This window comes from Symphalangus syndactylus, chromosome 1, assembly GCF_028878055.3.
Source record: "Symphalangus syndactylus isolate Jambi chromosome 1, NHGRI_mSymSyn1-v2.1_pri, whole genome shotgun sequence".
Lineage (NCBI taxonomy): Eukaryota > Metazoa > Chordata > Mammalia > Primates > Hylobatidae > Symphalangus > Symphalangus syndactylus.
The window spans coordinates 55,840,758-55,862,115 of record NC_072423.2 but is presented as its reverse complement, the minus strand read 5'-3'; positions in this window follow the sequence as shown (position 1 = coordinate 55,862,115).

Here is a 21,358-nt window from a genome sequence, read left to right as displayed (position 1 = left end):
GAGTGAGACTCATTGTGATGATCAATGAGCATTTCAACGGGTGTTGGAAACTCCATATTGTGCAATATGTTTTATGTGATTGCTCAAGAGCTTTCAGGAATCTAATCAGTTTTCAGAAGCCTAAATTCCATATTATGCAATATGTGTTATGTGTTAGCTTAAGAGTTTTTAGGTGCCCAGACCTAGTTCAATCCACCCAACAACTTTCTTTGAGACCCTTCCAACATCAGCCTTCCTCCAGTGCCCAGGCTCTTAGATATTCATGCAAATGGCCAAACACAAATCATTAAAGTTTCTTCAGACAATTTCCTCTTAAAAGACAGGGCTATTCAATCATTTATTAGAGAGTTTTCCAGTTTCCTGAGGCCTCTGCATCATATTAAGAGGAATAACTTCACATTTTTCAATCATTGGCTTAATATCTTTGACAAAAGATCACCAGCTCCACGGAAATTTTTCTCTGAGTATTTCTGTGATACTCTGATTCTTCACATATGCTTAGCAATGCATCTGTTTGATCCAGCACCATGTTTTTCAGGTGGGGGTGGCACTACAGGGTCTCCTAATGTGCCATCAAACACTTCTGTGGTCCCTACAACTTACAGTTTTCTGAGAGCAGCATGCAATAAAGTGTGGGAATGAGTTATAGATTTGTTTTCAACTTTATTAATGGGGTCTCATGCTAGTGTTGACTCTGCCCCCACAATAATGGTCTTGGGCCAAACAATTCAATATCAAAAATGATGTACTTGTAAAGTGTAGTCTTCTCATTAAATTATATGCAATGTTGATGGCTACTTCTTTCTTCCAGTTGAATAAATTTCCCTTAGAGATAACTCATTCCTGACGTAGCTGGAACACTGGCAACAAACCAAGTCTTAAAAGAAGACTTCAGCCAAAATAAATTTAAAGGAGTTTAACTGAGCAATGAATGATTCATGAATTGGGCAGCCCCCAGAATCACAGCAGATTCAGAGAGAGTCCAGCGATGCCTCCTGGTCAGAACAAATTTATGGACACAAAAAAGGAAGTGACATACAGAAATCGGAGGTAAGGTACAGAAACAGATGAATTGATTACAGGTTGGCGTTTACCTTATTTCAACACAGTTTAAACACTCAGCAGTGTATGAGTGGTTGAAGTATGGCTGCTGGAATTGGCCAAGACTCAGCCACTGTTACAGGTGCATGCTCCTAAGTTAGGTTTGTCTTCCCACTAAGTTAGGTTGCAGGTCATCCACAAGGACTCAAATATAGAAGTATGGAGTCCTTCTCAGGACATGTTTAGTTTGCTTTAACACAAGCTTTTATTCTTCATTTTACTAGACATGCCCAGGCACATCTGATTCTTACTTGGTCTCAAGATGGAACCCCTGATATTAAAATCACAGTTATGGAATTTTTACTAGCTACATTTAAATGTAAAACATTGGTAACCTTGTTTTCGAACTTTCATTACATTTCTTTATGTTTTAGTTTACATTATGCTAACATAATAGATTTAACTATTTTACCCCTGATTCTTCCCTTGGGGTAAGCTGTGTGCATGTGCAGTGGCCTACCAGCACTTGGGAGGTGGGTATGCACGCTGTGTTTATTGCAGTTGTATGCATGCTCACTTGAGGCATTCTTCCCTTACCAGTCAAATATCCATAGACGTTCACATAGAAGGTCATATACCAGTTAAACTCCACCATTTTGCCTCTTAATGAGTAAGCTTAAGGACACTTGCCCAACTCCTGTGATCTTAGGAGGCTGCTGATGGCCAATTTTAGGTGTTTTTATCAATTGGGAGACTGCTTTTCCCTGGCACTGGCTGTGACCAATTATAATTTTAGAGAGGCAGTTTAATAACCACCTGACCATCACCTGATGGTTGCCTGACATTCCTAGTCGTGGGGGGACTCTCCTACCCTGCTCATGTCTGACTAGCTACCTACTGTAACACACCTGGCATCTCCAGGGCAAGTGTTCTAATTTATTTGGTATATCTAAGCACGTGGCATAATTGTCAAGAGGATACATTCTGTAGAAAGCAGAAAGCCTGCCTTTTCCCTATCAGAAAAGTAATGTTAGCATCCTCCAATATGTTTTTAGAAAAGAAATTGATGCTATACACAATGTTTCCCATTTTCACAGAGAAAAAGTGTTTTAAGAAATAATATTTCATCCTAAATAGAATCTATCACTTTTTTTCTCAGGCAGGCAAAATCAAATTTCTATACTATTGTTCCAATTTTTAAAAAAACTCTAAAGAATGATATCTTTTAGCAATTCTAAATCCAATACATTTTACCATCAAAGAGCTCTCATGCTTTCAACTTATTTTTCATGCCAGATGTCTTTGTAGGCCCATTTCCAATTTTAACTAAATCTCACACACATCAATGGATATCAATTAATCTGGTTCCACTCACAAAGGTTAGTATCCATGTGGTATAAAATTTAAAAATTCAACAAATGAAACTGATGTATAAATACTTAGAATGAATAAAAAAGACTACGGAAATTAAAGGAAGTAATCCTGCAATATTACCTTAAATCCTAAATCAGCAAAGCGTGAAATGTTAAGTCTTGGAAAGACTTTGAAAATGTACTTAACCCAACAACAGTTCTTGCGCTCCATTCAGACCTACTTTTACTTTATAGTTTATACCGTGCTCATCACACAATTTCATTTAATCTTTACAGTAACCCATGGAGGTAAATACTATAATTATGCAGTAAGTTGGTGCGTGGCAAAGCTGGTATATAAATACAACCTCCAGTTTCATAGTCCGAATACCTTCCATTGTGCGATATAGTTTCAGAATTTATCCTGACTTAATTTTGTTCTAATGACCAAATTTCAATTGTCAAAAATTATTATGTGGTTATACACCATCTGTTATAATAAATATGCACAAATTTAGGCACAGAGAAAAGGTTAACTCAGCCTGGGAAACACTTGCCAGAGCTTGACTGCTGAAATTGAAACCGTCCCCTAGAAACTTTATAAAATTGATTAAGGGGGGAAAAATATACCTAGGCTTACAGCACAACGTGAACCAAAATAAAATTGTAAGCCCCCTAACTGACTGATAGATCTCCTCTCTTGGCCAGGGAAGTTCCAAAGTTAACCTGAAAAACTAGTTCAGGCAATGATGGGAAGTGGGGGTCAGACATGCCTCATTATAGCTTCCTCCCTTTGGAATTTGGCACAACTGACCTGCATTAACAGTAAAACAGAGATCTTAAAACTGACAAGAAAGTCTCTTGGTAGTAATAAAATACCAGATTCCAACCTGAGTCTAGTATAGCATCACATGACAGATAGCAGGCCCTGAAAGAAATCGAAGTATTTTACCCCAAAACATATTTCTTTGACGTATTTTGAAGTGGCCCTGAAAAGCTGTCTCTTGTGAGAAAAATCTACATTCTGTAGAGAATCCCCTTCCCTTTCCAGGTCTTTCCCCTGCTCCAGTAGAGAATTAATTAAGAGTCTAGCACTTTTTTAGATCTGAGAAGAGTTTTGAAGCCTGCTACCTGGAGGCTTCATTTGCATCATAAAAATCTTGGTCTCTGCCAGGCCCAGTGGCTCATGCCTGTAATCCCAGGACTTTGGGAGGCCAAGGTGGGCGGATCACCAGGTCAGGAGATCGAGACCATCCTGGCTAACATGGTGAAACCCCATCTCTACTAAAAATACAAAAAATTAGCCGGGCCTGGTGGTGGGCACCTGTAGTCCCAGCCACTCGGGAGGCTGAGGTAGGAGAATGGTGTGAACCTGGGAGGCAGAGGTTGCAGTGAACCGAGATCTTGCCATTGCACTGCAGCCTGGGCAAGAGTGCGAGACTCCATCTCAAAAAAAAAAAAAAAAAACAAAAAAAACTTGGTATCCACAACCTCTTATTTTAACACAGATATTTCTTTCTATTGATTACTGATCTTTAGATAATAACTTAGCTCTTTCAACCGATTGCCAATCTGAAAATCTTTTAACCCTCCTATAACCTGGAAGCCCTTGCTTCTAGTTGTCCCAACTTTCAAACCCAACCACTGTGTACCTCATGTGTATTAATTGATATTTTATGTCTTTCTAAAACGTATAAAACAAAGCTGTAGCCTAAACACTTTGAGCACATGTTGTCAGGGCCTTCTGGGGCTGTGTCAGGAGTCATGGTCTTCATGTAGGAGGTATTTTAACCAGAGCAACTCTATCTTCAATAGAAGCTGGGAAAATAAGGCTGAAACTTACTGGGCTGCATTCCCAGAGAGTTAAGGCATTCTAAGTTACAGGATGAGATAGGAGGTCAGCACAAGCTACAGGTCATAAAGACCTTGCTGATGAAACAGGCTGCAGTAAAGAAGCTGGCTAAAACCCACCAAAACCAAGATGGCCACAAGAGTGACCTCTGATCATCCTCACTGTTACACTCCCACCTGTGCTATGACAGTTTATAAATGCCATGGCAATGTCAGGAAGTTACCCTTGATGGTCTGAAAGGGGGAGGCATGAATAATTCATCCCTTGTTTAGCATATGATCAAGAAATAACCATAAAAATGGGTAACCAGTAGACCTTGGGGCTTCTCTGTCTATGGAGTAGCCATTCTTTTATTCCTATACTTTCTTAATAAACTTGCTTTGTTTGGCACTGTGGACTCGCCCTGAATTCTCCCTTGCTTGAGATCCGAGAACCCTCTCTTGGGATCCGGATCAGGACTCTTTTCATGTAACATATTTCTGATGACCACAGAAGCAACTATAGTGCAGAAACCCTGGACCCAAAGGCTAACTGGGTAAGTGGTGGGGTTCCTGGGAAAAGAATGGGATTGAATTAGAGGCCCAAATTAGAAGGGTTAGAGTCCCTTCTAACATTTGGGGGGTTAGAGGCCTCTCTCAGTGAAGTCCCCTTTGACTAAGAATGGGTTTGGCACTATGGGATGTTAACGGTTATTCTCTTTGGATTAATCTCTCTTGCACACTTTGCTGATGGCTGTGGGTGACAGGATTAGGCATGTACAGGATCGTGGCACATGGAGAGCTTCTTTCTCCCCAAAAGGGGAAACATGAGAGCTGATGAGACTGCTGGAAAAGATATTTTTGCTACTGAGAAGCAGCTGCCTGAACTTTTCAGTGTTGCTGCAATGGGTGGGTCTTTCTCTGGCCTTCTTGAGCACCTCACCGTCCCCATTATTCCTCAGGCAATGCTTTCCTCTCTCTTTCTGTGCAAACTGGTTGAATGAATATTACAAATCACTATTTATCTCCTGTAAAGGTTTGATTAATGGGAAAAAGGATTCATGAGGCTAATCTGGAGCTGTAGTGAATTTGGTATGCTTTGTGTGTCTTTCTGTGCTCTATAATGGAGAGAGGTAGCTTAGGATAGAACATGGGCTTAGGACCTGCTGTTCAAGATGGCCAGCAAACTGGTCGGTCATGTCCTTGGGAGCTTGACTTGGAATCATGTGGCCGTGCTTTTTCTTTTCACAATGGTGGCCCAGGTTTAGGGTTCAATTCCTGGCTTTAAAAATGAATCTTTTATCTTCTGTCTGTCTGTGTATTTATATGTGTTGTGTTTGTAATATTTATATATGAATGAGCTTTAATTAGATCAATAAAAATAAATGCTTAAATTGAATATTTTGTCAGAGAAATAAAAAGTGTAATGCCTTTCATTTAGTTCATGTGACATTAGTAATTTTTTGGAAACCCAAACAACTTTAAAGATTATTGGTAAAATAAAAATGTAAACATTGGCTCTAAATTATGCAGCTCAAATATTAGGTTTGCCAAATGCTTTAAGGTCATAAACTGCTTCTTTGACTTAGAAATTGTTCAGTTTATTTTGGAGCATTAGATTCTAGGTAAGACCTGGGACACATGAAGGTAGATGCTGAAAAGAGTCAGACCTTATCTGCATTTCTCTCTGGGTCCTAGGCTTCACATCTAGCAGATAATTAAAATCCCAAAATTACCAAAGTTTTCACCAAAAGTAGAAGTTGCTAAGAGTTAACAGTGCAACATGTGTTTGAAACTACTAATAAAACAGTTCTACACACAAGGCATGTAACGAAAGTAAAATGTGTTTTTGGTAAAAGATTATAAGAAGGCATGAGAATGTGAATTTTTCTTGACTAGATTAAAGGGGTAAAGGATCGTTTTAACTTAAGATAAAGCTGATGGCTTAAGCAAATTGCAGAAGATTTGTGAAAATTAATCTTGTAAAGAATTTCTGTTTGTGAACATGTTGGCTAAAGTTAAAGGGGTATAATTCAGTTTTTCCATAAATTAAACATTGGTATAAAAGCACAGTAGGTTTTTCTTTGAGCAAAAATCTGCTTATGATCTGCTTTTTAACAAAATTTATAAAGGGCTATAAAAGGTTTCTGAGAATCTTACCTTACGGTCAAATATTAAAATTGGGTAGATATGTCTATAAGGTTTTATTAAGAATTGGGTTTGACATCAATAATGCACTAATACAGAGTGACATTTGGCTTGTTTGGTATAAAAGTCAGACAGGAAGCATTGTCAAATATGAAATGGTGTTTGGTTTTCTTTGGACTGTATTTGTTATGTGTTATTGGTATGTGTTCCAAAATTATGGAAAACTCCTATAATTCTGATATGGCTTAGTGTTTGTTATTAATAATTATAATTGTTTACATCAAATTTTATATGCCGCAGAAGCAACCAAATTTATTTGTCAATTGTGTTTTTGACTGTGGCTGTTATAACACGTTTTGTCATGCACTGACAGTTGTTTTCTTGTTTCGGTTCTCTTTAGAAGTTGGTTTATAATCAACTATAGAACTCTAGCCAGGCACGGTGGCTCACGCCTGTAATCCCAGCCCTTTGGGAGGCCAAGGCAGGTGGATCACGAGGTCAGGCGATCGAGACCATCCTGGCTAACATGGTGAAACCCTATCTCTACTAAAAAATACAAGAAATTAGCTGGGCGTGGTGGTGGGTGCCTGTAGTGCCAGCTACTCAGGAGGCTGAGGCAGGAGAATGGTGTCAACCTGGGAGGCGGAGCTTGCAGTGAGCCGAGATCTTGCCACTTCACTCTAGCCTGGGCAACAGAGCGAGACTCCGTCTTAAAAAAAAAAAAAAAAGAAAAGAAAAAAAGAACTCTAGCAGGTGTCTTAAGTGTAGGTTTCTGATAACTTTGGAGACTGTGACATTAGAATAGAGGGAAAAACTTTCACAGAGAGCTGAAATGTTCATAAATATCAAGCAGAATAGGAGTTAACTGCATAAACTAAAGAAGTCTGAAGTAATCATTTTAACTTTGCTTAAAACGTTGCTGATGCTTTGTTTTGTTTTTCGGAGTCAGGGAAACTTTTCTTTTGAGCTATTTAAAGCTTTTAGCAATTGAGTAAAGTATACTCCTGTAAACAAAATTTGGAGCATATTTGTTTCTCTCTACCTGATTTATCCAGAATTTGGAAACTATTTGTGAGCATTCTTAACTTACGGCAATATAGTTGTTTGCATATCTATATTGCAATATAGTTAAGTGCAATAAGAATCTGTTTTCAGTTGCAGCAGGACACAATTGGAGAAACTGGTTACTTTTACCAAGGCTTTAATTGGAATGGCATGCTTTCCTTTAATGAATCAAATTTGATTGTAAAGCCAATACAAGCCCGTTGGAGAGCTGGCCTCATACCTTGCCTACACAGTCCCTGTACGGGGTTTCTGACTATGATAAGTACAGAATGTCACTTTCTAACAGGTCCAGGAGCCCCAAGTTACCTTGGGACTACAAAAGAAGAGGAATTTACCCAACTCATAGGTATTTGAGGGTACAAATCCGTGGATGGGCTTGGCTTTAAAAAAGTCCTGTCTGAGATTCCTTCTATGGAACAAAGTTCCATTAAAGCCAATTTTAAATCCTCTGTAAAAAATAATTATTCTTGCTCCACTTTATACAAATAATCAGGCCAAGTATAATAAAGCAAATCAGTTTTATCATGATTTCTCTTTAGTAAAAATGGGAAACTGGAGAGAGAAATATTATGTTTCAAGAACTATGGCACACTGATTATTAGATTCTTGTCTCAGTTGTTTTTAAGTTTGTTTCTGCAATTTAGGCTAACCCTGCTTATTCCTGTGAACCAACCAGTGATCTCTGACTGCTGGTCAGAGAAAACAAGAGGGTTGGGTAATGTAAAAATCTAGATCAGCATTCTAATTCTGATCATATATTGGAATTGGCTAGCAACCCCGTATCAGCTTGGTTCCAGCAGTTGCCCAATTCATGAAAAGCCTTCTAATTTAGTTTACTTGGGATAATTTTATTTATTTTGCTTTACTCTTGTGGAATATATTGCTGTTGTACTTTTTGTGTAGGAAGGAGAATAAGCTTACTGAATGTTTTCTTAAACTGAACACTTATTAATATTCCAGATTTCACCTTTTGTCAAAACTCAAGAGTCATGAATGACCCTCACCATACCAACACTTTCTGACTAGCTTCTCTCCACCCAGAATATGAGAGACCCTAATAATTAGACAGGAATATCATCACCCCTATTCAGCCGGAAGAAGTTACAGAAGACAGATCTTCATCCCTCAACAACCCTTAGGATTAAGAGTTCTCTTGTAAAAGGGAGTGGGAAACATCAGAGGCATTCATACCAGAGTAACTCCATCTCGAATAGCCACTGGATAAAATAAGGCTGAAACCTACTGCGCTGCATTGCCAGATGGTTAAGCATTCTAAGACACAGGATGAGATAGGAGGTCAGCACAAGATATGGGTCATAAATACCTTGATAATAAAACAGGTTGCAGTAAAGAAGCTGGCTAAAACCCACCAAAACCAAGATGGCCACAAGAGCGGCCTCGATCATCCTCACTGCTACACTCCCACCAGTGCCATGACAGTTTACAAATGCCATGGCAATGTCAGGAAGTTATCCTAGATGGTCTAAAAGGGGGAGACATGAATAATTCATCCTTTGTTTAGCATATAATCAAGAAATAACTATAAAAACGGGTAACCAGAAGCTCTTAGATCTTCTCTGTCTATGGAGTAGCCATTTTTTTATTCTTTTACTCTCTTGATAAACCTGCTTTTGCTTTGCACTGTGGACTTGCCTTGAATTCTTTCTTGCATGAACTCCAAGAACACTCTCTCGGGGTTTGGATTGGGACCTTTTTCCTGTAACACTCATATTTGGCTCAGAATATATCCCTTAAAATACTTTACAGAGTTTGACTCTTTTTGTTGACAACAATCAGCAGCAATTATTAAGCCAGTTTACCTTTTGACCTGTCTCCTTATAGCTGGTGGCTGCTTACTACTCTAGCATAATGCTTCCCTTATTGCTAGACTCTGTTCATTTTCTCTTCTATAGATAAAATACAAGATCTTGTGAGATGATAAGTTTTCCACTGGGTTTCTCCTTTGAGTTCTACATACCAACGAAACTACCCACACCAGCTGGTCTGAGGGGCCCAGCAGAAAACTGACTCATGGAAGAATGTAGTTTCCATATCCTGAGATTTCATCCCTCTTACCTGACCAATCAACCACCCCAAAATTTTCTGCACCTTGCCCTCCATGATCCCCTCAAAAACCCTTAGTGAGAACCCCTTGAGGAAATAAATTTGAGACTTGAGAATTCCTCCTGTTTCTTCATTAGGCACTTTGCAATTATGAAACCCTTTCTCTGCTGTAAACCCCAGCTGTCAGTGGATTAGTCTGTTGTCACCCAGCAGGCCTAGGAACCTGGCAGTCCTACTACAAAATAACACCAAAGCTCACTGAAGAATAAGTAAAACATTTTCAAAGGTAGACTACACCTAACGAAATTTGGGACTGATAATGTGGCCCAATTCTATATATTTCTTGTTGTTTCATCCTAGCTTGTTTGCTTATGGTACAGTGAGAATTGGTTAGAAAAAAAATAGAGAAGTACTTTTGAAAGAAAACTCTTTCAAAATATAAGTATAACCTCATTCCCCTGGTCTCACTCCTCTCCTGCTGTAACTGAGATATCAACCTGCTGCCTCATTCTTTTCCATCCTCGACACCTGGCATTGCAGGGCTCTCAATGGAGACAGCTGATGTCGCCCTGGTCCTCCTGATCCTCCCCCATCATGAAAATATAAACTGTGGCCTGTCAAACAGAAGATCAGGTGCCATTATGTGATTGTGTGTGTGTGTTTGTGTGTTTGTGTGTGTATGTAAATAGAGAAAGAGAGAGGGAAAGAAAGAGAAGTCTTTTCTTTCTAGAAAAAAAAATCTATATTTTGTTTAACTAATTTTTTTGTGGTGGAGAATTCTAAGATTTTCTTTCTCTAACTCAGTAATGTCTAACCTATTACAGTCTACAATAGATTTGAGCTTTTATGATTTATTTTTCACAATGGTAACAGGAATGCAGTCCTTAATTCTTATATATGGCATATTGCTATGAGTTGGGAATTTAAAAAGTGAAATTCCCGTATTTATGATAAAAGAAGGTTCTGATATTCATACTTCTTTCCTACTGGGCTACCATTAAAATCCAAAGAAATATGGACTATGTTTATATAGGGGAAATAAAAATTAAAAACAAGAGACTTCATTTTCTCTATTAAAAATAAGGGAAGAGATGCTCTTCCTCCTAACTTAGAACATTCACTTTAGAAAACATAGAATTGTAATTTCTTACTTGGTCTCTTTAAAAAATATATAATTTTTTAAATGAAATGAGCCTTTTGCCTGCTTAAGGACCCAGGAATGTCTTTCTCAAAGACTTGGCAAACATCTAATTGAAATATAAACAACAAGATAGATGACATCCCTGTCTCCCAGAGTCTGTGTGTTCCTTGGGGTGGTGTTGGTAAGAGCTTAACTTTTTCCAGCACCTTGCTTCAAGTTGCAAAACCACCTGCTGACAGAAGGATATGAGAAGTTTTGTTTTCCTTTGTGTAAAATCAGTTAACTAACACAAATAGTCACCCTAATTACCAGGTGAATTTAAGATAAACTGTGTATAATAAATGGTGCTGTCAAATCCTCTTACTTGAGATAAAGTTATTGTTTTTCTTGAGAACACCTATATAATGGGTGAGAATGTAATGCATTGTGGGAATATACATGCAAAGTAGTGCAAAAGTGTGGTTTTTTTCTGTCTTTGCAATCTCTTAGAGAATTGTCTGTGATGCATATCACTTTCTGATTTAATACTTTTTCGATAATAAAACTGTTTTCCTTCTTGACTTGTAAACCTTGTGCAGAGGATTTCTGGGTTGAGAGAAGATTTTGTATTCAATTTTATTTCCCCAACATTTACCACAATGCTGATTAAGATGAATAAAAATTATACCATCTTTATTATAATGAGTACAAGCTAGATAGTATACTTTCTAAATTTTAGGTTTTTTTCCTGAATTATTTTATGGTTTCCGGCAAGTCAATGAGGTTATCTACCTGGTAAAAAATGTATAAATCAGATCTTCCGGTTAAGTTTAGTCTCATGAACATTTAAACATTAATAGTCATGAACACGTGTCAGCCTAAGCCTTTCTCTGTACTGTTATTATTCTCCTATTTAAACATACTTTCTTTAAGGTATATTGATTGGGGCAATAAAATAGGAAGAAAAAGTTAAATAGCAACCAATTCAACTACGCTTTATCTAAATTAATAGGTTTGCTTTCACACTGATACTTTTTCATTTCTTTAAAACAGAGACAGCTTTTGTTCTCAAAGACTTAAGGAAACATGCTTGTAATTCCACTAATTAATTATGAACAATTGGCTGACAGGGGCATTTTTTCCAAGAACAATATAAAAATGACCAGGTGCCATTATGTGTGTGTGTGTGTGTGTGTATGTGTGTGTGTGTGTGTATTGGGAGGGGGGAGAGAGAGACAACATATCAAAAAGTCTAGTTTATGTTGATACTTTTTATTTGAATAATAATAGAAAAGCAATAGAAGAAAACAAACAGTAAATATGAATAGTTTTGAAACAACTGGATTGCAATCCACTGTGGGAAAATGCTCTTTAGTCATTGTTACAGTTAAATTATAAAGTTATTCTAGGACCTAATGAAATTTTCCTAAGCAAATGCAAGCCTGTTTAAAGAATGCTGATGATAATAGAAATAATAATAATAATAGCCAATATTTGCTGAATGTTTACCAAACACCAAGCATGGTATTAAGTTATTTTCATACTGTGACAACCTTTTGAGTAGGAACTGTGATGGCCATTTTACAGAAAATAAAACTGGGACACAGCCGAGTTAAAATAACTTGCTACTAAAGTCAGTGAGTGAGTAAGTGCAGAGCAAGGATTTGAATCCACACACTATAGGGCTAGGGTCTCAGCTCTCAAACTGTTGCTGTTCTGCCTTTCTTGGGGCTTCTCTTAATGAACTCTTCCAGCACTTATATTTTATTTAATAATAGAAGTGTGTACACATGCTGAAGGTGATTTTATTCTGTAATCAAAACAACCATTCCTATAAATATTCTAAGCCTAGTAATACTTTAAACACCATCTTACATATACTGCCTTATTGAACCCACTCAACATTTTAAGGTATACATTTATACATACATCTCCTTAACCCATTAAGAAAATATTGTTAAAGAGGGCAGGTTGTTCACCTACAATTGCAGAACTAGGACTTGAAAATAAGTGTTCCTCATATCTTTGTATTAGATGGGCTATTTGCTTTAGGAAATCCAGTATTTCTGGAAATATATGACTAACTTAGCAGACTGTACCAAGACAGTGGCATTCATGATGAATCTTTATTTCTAGGATATCAACATTAGTATTTTCTGGTCAAAAGATCTGTTGTATTAATTCTTTTTAAAGTGAGTATTGGGGATATTAATACAGAGTTAAATCCATGATGTGAAGTCAAAGGGTAATCAGGAAGGCAGGAAGGCAGTGGATAGTGGCTATAAGCATGGGCTTTGGGGTTAACTAGACCCAGAATTAAATACTAGCTCTGCATTTATTAGCTTTCTGGCATTAAGCAAATTACTTATCTTCCCCATTCTGTGAAATGGGTCAAATGATAACCATTTCATAGGTATGCTATAAATGCCAATGTAGTCAAACAGCAACTACTAAATGCTTTATAAAAATTATTTCAGTAAAAGTGAAATAACATAAGGCAAAGTTTCCGAGAATGGGGTACAGGTACTTAGACTAGATTTTATGTGATTTAAGTATGTATTTTTTCATAATTATATATTTATTTGATTTTATATTATAATAACTGTAACTAGTACCTCAAAACTATAATTATGGGCATTTTTCCTTACTTTGCAAGTTCCTTACCTTGAGGCTAAGAAAACATAGAAAGTTGGTTTTAGACTAATTAAAAAATGTAGTTTTTCACTTTGGGAGGCTGAGGCTGGCAGAATACAAGGTCAGGAGATCGAGACCATCCTGGCTAACATGGTGAAACCCCGTCTCTAGTAAAAATACAAAAAATTAGCTGGGCGTGGTGGCGGGCGCCTGTAGTCCCAGCTACTTGGGAGGCTGAGGCAGGAGAATGGCGTGAACCCAGGAGGCAGAGCTTGCAGTGAGCTGAGACGGCGCCACTGCACTCCAGCCTGGATGACAGAGCAAGACTCCACCTAAAATATATATGTGAAACTTGTTATATATAGTTACTTGTGAAAACACAAGTAACTATATATAATGTTTCAATGGGACTGAAAGATTTATAAATTGGTAAATATATGGTCAATAAATTTTATATCAGACTTAGATGTTCTTTAATGTCCAAATTAACTTCCTTAGGAAGAACAAAAGGAATGTGAAAGATGAAGAAAGTTACTTTGTAATGATTGCACAGAAAGCATAATTTGTAAATTTATGTTAAACTTACTTCATACATTTTAAATTACTAAACAGAAAATCTAGTTAATTATATCATGTGAGATATTTTCATTCTATATTTAAAAACTCACTAGAATTCATAGAATAAACTGGTGTGATGCACCATGTGGAGGTCTTTTATGGGTCACAAAATGTCTAATAATTTTTACAATTATTTATTATTTATTCATTCATTCGTCCATCCATTCTTTCAATCAATAGTTTGGAGTGATTGTTATGAGCCAGAAAATGATCTAGTGCTAGAAATATAATGAAAGATCAAACAAACATAGAATCCGGCCCACATTATAGTATGGGAGACATAAAACAACTGAATATCTACTTTGTTATAAAATATTATTTGGTTTTTAAACTATTTATAGATTTTGTGTTTATATTTGTTCTATTCTTTATTCATTGGATTGGTTATTATGTTTACAAATTTTCTGATAAGTATTCTGATTAAAATAATGTATTTTAATCAGATCAATAAGTTCAAACTGAAATATTTGAATTTGTGGGCACAGACTTATCCTAATATGCATGTAAAAGATAAGTTCTTTTTTTTATTATTATACTTCAAGTTCTAGGGGACATGGACACAACTTGCAGGTTTGTTACATATGTATACATGTGCCACGTTGGTGTGCTGCACCCATTAACTCATCATTTACATTAGGTATATCTCTTAATGCTGTCCTTCCCCCCTCCCCCCACCCCACAACAGGCCCCAGTGTGTGATGCTCCCCTTCCTGTGTCCAAGTGTTCTCATTGTTCAATTCCCACCTGTGAGTGAGAACATGCGGTGTTTGGTTTTTTGTCCTTGTGATAGTTTACTAAGAACGATGGTTTCCAGTTTCATCCATGTCCCTACAAAGGACATGAACTCATCATTTTTTACGGCTGCATAGTATTCCATGGTGTATATGTGCCACATTTTCTTAATCCAGTCTATCATTGATGGACATTTGGGCTGGTTCCAAGTCTTTGCTATTGTGAATAGTGCCACAATAAACATATGTGTGCATGTGTCTTTATAGCAGCATGATTTATAATCCTTTGGGTATATACCCAGTAATGAGATGGCTGGGTCAAATGGTATTTCTAGTTCTAGATCCTTGAGGAATCACCACACTGTCTTCCACAATGGTTGAACTAGTTTACAGTCCCACCAACAGTGTGAAAGTGTTCCTATTTCTCCACATCCTCTCCAGCACCTGTTGTTTCCCGACTTTTTAATAGTCACCATTCTAATTGATGTGAGATGGTATCTCACTGTGGTTTTGATTTGCATTTCTCTGATGACCATTGATGATGAGCATTTTTTCATGTGTCTGTTGGCTGCATAAATGTCTTCTTTTGAGAAGTGTCTGTTAATATCCTTCACCCACTTTTTGATGGGGTTGTTTACATTGTCTTTCTGACTTCATTTAAAATATTAAACTCTTTAATATATGGCACCTTTAAAATTGAGTCAGAGCCTTTTAGTGAAAGGATCTGTTTTCCTAAAATAGAAATAACTTTAATATTTAACAGCTTCAGGTTTATACACTCCATTTTTTTTCAAAATGTAGAATTTTGAGGGTTTTTAACTTATCAAAGTAACTTCAGAAGTTTTGTTTAGGGTGGTAGAGTGAAGTAGAAGTTTTGTTTAAGGTGGTAGAAAATTGACTTAAGTGACACTTTTCCTAAGGAAAAAAAAAAGATAATTAGGTCCACCACACAATTATGCATAGGTGAGATTTCATTTCAGGGAAGACCTTTTTTTAACAAAAATAAAAGCAAATCTTAGTCTTTCAAGATTGCTGACATAAACACATAGTTATAGAATATACACAACACTCTAGATGTTAAAATCCAGATAGGTGATAACAAGAAGAGGTTCCGCCATCTAAGAAGGATTCATGGAGAAAGTAAGACCTTATGTGGATGAAGAAGGAGCAGGGGAAAACATCATAAATATCAGAGGGCATAGCAATACTGACAAAATGTGAAAACACAAGTAACTATGGTCAGAGCATAGTTTCTGCAGAAAAGTGATAGTTGCTGATTTTTTTTTTTTTTTTTTGAGATGGAGTCTCGCTCTGTCACCCAGGCTGAAGTGCAGTGGCGCGATCTCAGCTCACTGCAAGCTCCGCCTCCCGGGTTCACGCCATTCTCCTGCCTCAGCCTCTCTGAGTAGCTGGGACTACAGGCATCCGCCACAACGCCCGGCTAATTTTTTTTTTTTTTGTATTTTTAGTAGAGACGGGGTTTCACCATGGTCTCGATCTCCTGACCTCGTGATCCGCCCACCTCGGCCTCCCAAAGTGCTGGGATTACAAGCGTGAGCCACCGCGCCCGGCCAATTGCTGATATTTTAAGAGCTGAGTTGGAATTCTGCATAAAATGCTTAGAAATCTAACGTAGTTCACAAGAAAGGAAACTTCCAAATTTTTATTTTCTAGCTATTCAATAAAGTTAGGAGATAAGCATTTGTTATGGTTCATCAAAGTGACACTTCTATAATAATATATAATTAAAACTATTTTTTTTCTCCCCCTCAGTACTCTAGGGCTCCGTGGTAAGTGTGCACTTTGCCTGTTTGTGAAACTGACATTTCATAATGTAACTGGCTGAGTAGGCTAAGTCAAATTCTAGCTTTTGTATGAAACTCATCATGATAGACAGACTATTTTGGGCTTAGCCACAGGCTGAGGACATCGTTATTCTGGGCATATGTATATCAACTCTGCTAGGGAATTTGGATGCAGCCACTGTGGTTTCTGAACTACACTAAACAACCCTGAATCCACAGCTTTTTAATTGACTACTCTAGCTTTCAGAAGGTAAGTATTACATAATTAATATTTTGAATTTAAAAAGTTGTTGGAAATTGATATCATTTGGCTGTGTCCCCACCCAAATCTCATCTTGAATTGTAACTCTCACAATTCACACATGTCATGGGAACAACGTGCTGGGAGGTGATTGAATTATGGGGTGGGTCTTCTTGCACTGTTCTTGTGATAGTGAATGGGTCTCATGAGATCTGATGGCTTTAAAAACAAGAGTTTGCCTGCATGAGCTCTCTTCTGTTGTTTGGTGCCATGTGAGACATGACTTTCACCTATCACCATGATAGTGAGGCCTCTCCAGCCACATGGAACTGTAAGTTCATTAAGCGTTTCTTTTGTAAATTGCCCAGTCTTGGGTATGTCTTTATCAGTAGTGTGAAAAGGGATTAATACTGTAAAGTGGTACCAGGAGTGGGGTGCCAGTGGAAAAATACCTGAAAATATGGAACTGACTTTGGAACTGGATAACAGGCAGAGGTTGGAACACTTTGGAGGGCTCAGAAGAAGAAAAGAAAATGTCAGAAAGTTTAGAACTCCCTAGAGACTTGTTGTATGGCTTTGACCAAAATGCTGATAATAATATGGACAATGAAATCCAAGCTGAAGTAGCCTCAGATAGAGATGAATAACTTGTTGGGAACTGGAGCAAAGGTGACTATTGTTATGTTTTAGCAAAGAGACTGGCAGCATTTTGCCCCTGTCCTAGAGATCTGTGGAACATTGAACTTGAGAGAGATAATTTAGCATATCTGGCAGAAGAAATTTCTAAGCAGCAAAGAATTCAAGAGATGATTTAAGTTTTGTTAAAGGCATTCAGTTTATAAGGGAAGCAGACCATAAAAGTTTGGAAAATTTGCAGCCTGACAATGTGATAGAAAAGAAAATCCCTTTTTCTGAGGAGAAATTGAAGCCTGCTGCAGAAATTTGAATAAGTAACAAGGAGCTGAATGTTTATCTTTTTTTTTTTTCTTTTTTGAGACAGTCAGTACTCACTCATTTTCACGGGCTTGGAGATAGCTCCTAGAGACTTGGCTGTCTAGAAGAAAAAATGTCTACTCCTCATTTTCACTGGAGCTAGTTGTGCCCATGTGACTACGTTCTGCTGCTGAGATATAAGTGGAAAGTGTGAGACTGCTTCCATGAGGCCCTCTTAGAAGGCAGCTTTGCTGGCTTCTGACCCCTTCTTCTTTGCCTTTTCCTAATCCTTGAAATGCATAGGATGCAGAAGAGATGGCTGGATGTCTTGTAGCTGTATTAGACTAGGAAGTTAGGGTCCACATCCTAGAAATGGCAGACATGAAAGCCATAAAATCCATGGGTCCCAAAAACTCTGCATGCTATATTAATCCTGAGCTGCCCACCTGCAGACTGGTTTTACACGAGAGGGACACAGATTTGTATTTTGTTTAAGATACTATATTGGGGGTCCTAGGGATACTATTTTTTAAATAAATCTTCAACATTTATTTAGATTCGGGGGGTACATGTGCAGGCTTTTTACCTGGGTATGTTGTGTGATGCTGAGATTTGGGGTATAACTGATCCTGTCACCCAGGTAGTGAACATAGTACTCAGTAGTTTTTCAACATTTTCCCCACTCCCTTCCTGCCCCCCAGGAGTCCCCAGAGTCTACTGTTGCTATATTTATGTCCATGAGTACCCAATGTTTAGCTCCCACTTATAAGTGAGAACATGCGTATTTGGTTTTCTGTTCCTGCATTAATTCATTTAGAATAAGGCCTCCCACTGCATCTATGTTGCTGCAAAGGACATGACTTCATTCCTTTTTATGCCTGTGTAGTATTCCATGGTGTATATGTTCAACATTTTCTTTATCCAATCCACTGTTGATGGGTACCTAGGTTGATTCCATGTCTTTACTATTGGGAATAGAGCTGTGATGAACATGCAAGTGCATGTTTCTTTTTGATAGAGCAATTTTTGGGGGGGTATATACTCAGCAATGAAATTGCTGGGTCAAATGGTAGTTTAAGTTCTTTGAGAAGTCTCCAGACTGCTTTCCACAGGAGCCAAACTAATTTACATTCCCACCAACAGTGTGTAAGCATTCCCTCTTCTCCACAGCCTCAACAGCATCTGTTGTTTTTTGACTTTTAGTAATAGCCATTATGACTGGTGTGAGATGATATCTTCTTGTGGTTTTGATTTGCATTTCTCTGATGATTCCTGATGTTAAGCTTTTCTTCATGTTTATTGGCCACTTGGATGTCTTCTTTTGAGAAGTGTCTGTACATGTCTTTGGCCTACTTTTTAATGTGGCTATTTGGTTTCCGCTTGTTGAATTGTTTAAGTTTCTTATATATTCTGTATAGTAGACCTTTGCTGGATGCATAGCTTGCAAATATATTATCCTATTCTGTAGGTTGTCTAGTTACTCTGTTAAAATCTTCAATTTTAATGAAGGTATGAGATTAGTCAAGAATTTATGGTGAAGAAAGAGCAATGTATCATTTACTTCAGTTCCATCTCAGACAGAAATAAGTTTAAATTATGTTTGTTTTAATAATTTTTAAAACCTTCTGACTACATTGTAAATATAGGAAAAATATCATGAAAAAAACTGGTTAAATATATGATGTTATGAGTGGAACAAAATTATTAGAATATTTCCAAAATGGTAGAAACGTCTTAAATAAGAAGGTATCTTTTACAACCCTATTTGTCTTTCTAAATAAGCCATAGCAGGAGTTTAATGTATGAAATAAACATCTTATTTGATCTGCATCTGTGACAGAGGAGGTAGCTGGAGACAATGTACGTCACAATGCAAAGCATTGTTGGGGCTCAATAAGGGGCTTTCTCTTTTCTTAGAAGTCAAGCTACACATAATTCCAGGGCACTTTGAAACATGATGGGGCAAAAATACCCTTGATTCTTAATTATTGACAGGCAAATCTATGCAAAAACATACTAATAATATTTGTAAGAGTAGAATCAAATTTGGCAAAACAATCAGGGAGTATACTTTTTTATTTCTATTGCAGAACTATGATATTTTTCCTTTTTCTTCTACAACACTTTCTTTTTTTTCTGGGAATACTTGGATGGTAAGGTGTTTTAAGAAATCCAAAATTGTGGATTACCTATCTGGTTGGCTCATGACCAGATTCCTGATCCATGGAGCTCAAAGAAGTTAAATTGATCTCATCCTCAATCACTATTAGAAAGGCAGTAGAAGCTCAATAAATATTTGTTGAATAAGAGTAAGTATAGACCCTGAAAATAGGCAGACTCAGAGCATCTACATGTCCAAATGGACACTGCAGACTCTTCTACTTTTCAAAGCACCTCAGATCCTATGTCAACAAAATGGCAATTTTCAGAGTGCTCTGCTAAATGACAATTCTCCTATTTTGGGATGAGAAGCATCTATAATAAGCAATGGAAACCGAAACTACATTTTGTACATAACAGAAAATATTTGATTTGGGGAAAGAGGGATAACACATGTTCCTTTTTTATTACCTATAGTTAAAAATAACATGGCTTATGTTTTTAAATAATTAGTTTCATTTATCCATCCATCCATCTGTTCATCCATCTACTTATTAAACCAACATATTAGGCCTTGACCATGTGTTAGGTACTATGTTTGGCACTGGCAATAGAAAGGTAATTATGGTACATTCTTTCCCTCAAGAACTATACTCCCACTAGAGTAGATATTATCTAAACAAATGATTGAAATAAAGCATTGTACGTGATATCAAAAGTGTGCTGTAAGACAGAGTGGTACAACATAAAGATAGTGATCAAGGTTTCAGAGGGGACAGAAGAAATTTGAGCTGGATATTAAAGGATAAACATGAACTTGCCAGGCTAACATGAAAGATTAAGAGTATTCCATGCTGTGAAAAACAGCATATTCAAAAGCATGGGGCATGTATCCAAATGACACATTCAAAAAACCCTAAGTGTATCATGTTGACTGGAAGAAGAAAAAAACTGCATGAGTGAAGCTGGAGAGATAGGAATAACATGCATTTTATCAGAACGTAGTGGAGAGTGACTTAGAAATATTATGCAAGGAAAGGACAAGTTCCTTTCTGACTTTGGAAAGATGATCCTGTAAGCATAACAGCAAGGAATAAATCGTGACTAGTGTACCATGTTGGAGATTATTGAAATAGTGGGTAAAAATATGAGACTCTATAGAAACACAGAAATGGAGATGTGAAAGAAGAAGTTGGTCCCCAGGTTTCTGGCTGGTTTCTTTCACTGAAGTAGGGGTGCCAAAGAAACAGAAGAGATTTTGGAAGAATAAGGTAGTTTGGGACATGTGTGGACTTTGGAAAAGTAAATGAATTTCTTGTTTGTGGGACATTAATATGAATGGGTCCAGTAGTATGATATATATGGTTTTGTGGATAAACTAAATACAAATAATGGGCAGGAATATAAGTCATGGCTAAAAGTGAACTTTCCAGACTGGCACCTTAGGGACTGCTTTTCTACCCAAATGTCCTTGATAAGTGCCCTGTGAAAGGTGTATCTGTCTAAGTCCTGTTGCATCTAATACCCTCTCCAAGCTCTCTCTACCTTCCAAACCTACATTTCTAATCTGTTGGTTTTCTGATGCAGACCATTTGTTTTCATCTATTTCTTGTTTTCCTGCCCTTGCTTGACTCCAGCCTCCTACACCATCAGAAAAGTGGGAATTATTACTAAGA